The sequence below is a fragment of the Macrobrachium rosenbergii genome, chromosome 31 (assembly GCF_040412425.1).
Source record: "Macrobrachium rosenbergii isolate ZJJX-2024 chromosome 31, ASM4041242v1, whole genome shotgun sequence".
Classification (NCBI taxonomy): Eukaryota; Metazoa; Arthropoda; class Malacostraca; order Decapoda; family Palaemonidae; genus Macrobrachium; species Macrobrachium rosenbergii.
In genome coordinates, this window is record NC_089771.1 from 9224471 (window position 1) to 9226110 (window position 1640).

A 1640-nucleotide genomic window follows, 5' to 3' on the forward strand; every position below is an offset into this window, starting at 1 on the left:
CAACTTTCCCGAGATGTTCTGGGCCGGCTTGCAGGTAAAGTCTGAACTCCAAGATTAGTTATAATGGAGAATAGAAATCCTCTGAAAGCTTCGAGCCGGAAATCTCCTCTTGCCATTGGATACCTCGACGTGGGGAAGCAGTGATGCCTATTTCGCATATTCCTCAGTAGCAACCTCTGGCGTGGCCTAAAATCCCGTAAGTGCAATGCCTACCACATATGCGAAATTGGTTTTCCTACCTTCTGAGGACTGTAGTGTGGCAGGAACTTAGGCATCGAGGAACACCTTCAGCAACGGGGTGTTTCCTACAGTCAGCAGCGAAATAACTGGTTATGGGACTCTGCACAGCAATCATCTGTTTGCTACGAAAAAGCAGAGACGCCATAGGTTCTTGGCTAGCTAATAGAGCAGAGAATGGGGAAGGGCCCATCCTTGGTAAAACTAAACCCCCATTCCAGTGATGCTTTGTTGGCAAAAGATGCCCCAGGGGTGACATCAATTCTGATTGTCAAAGGCCAAAATATATACATACATATATATATATATATATATATATATATATATATATATATATATATATATATATATATATATATATATATATATATATATATATATATATATATATATATATATATATATATATATATATATATATATATATAATAAGTCCTCACGTGAAAATAAAAGGAATTGGTACCAAAACTTTCAACTTTTATTCCAAAGTCATCTTCAGGGTACTGATCGTGACCCCTACGAGTTTTTAGAAATTTTGAATGGCCTGGTTCCATCCATAAAGTTCAAGTTGGAAGCAAAACAAAATAAAGCCCTACCATTTCTTGACACAGTCGTTATGAGAACCGACAACGGATTTAAATTCAAACTATACCGAAACCAACAGCTGTGAATGCTTTCATTCACAACTTTTCCAGCCATCACCCCAAGATAAAACGATCTGTCTTCTCAGGGATGTTTTTAAGAGCATACAGAATTTGTGATCCTGAATTTTTAGCAGAGGAAATTCAGAACATCTATGGAATTGTAGATGAATTATGTTATCCTTCGAATTTTATCGATGGTTGCCTCCAAAGTGCCAAAAAAAAAAAACATTTTATAGTCATGAAAGGTCAAGTAATTATGACATTGAAAATATTTTAGTTTTGCCATACCGATGTGAATTTTTATCGATTGTACGTAGCCTGAAATGTCTGAAAATAAATGTTGTTTTTAGTAATACTTCGTCTATCAAGAATTTGTTGTTTTGTAACAAACCGGAAATGCTCAACTTGTAATTTACCTTATATTGGACAATCTGGTAAGGAACTAAGTAAGAGAGCCACACAGCATAAATATAATGTACGAGTTGCAACCAGCTCAAGCGCTATTTTTTGTCACGTAAGAGACTTTGAACACCCAATAGATTGGAATTCAGCTACAGTTGTTTTTAAGAGTTCCTCGTTGCATGACAGATTGTTGGTCGAAGGATGCCTCATTAGTTCTTTTAGTAATATGAATTTGAGCGAAGGTCTTTTTAAGATGGACGAATTGTTAAAAAGCTTTATTCTTAAGGATGCAAGAGTAAAACAAACTGTTAGATTTTTTACAAACAGTTAGTTTTGAAATGGTATTTGTAATAATTA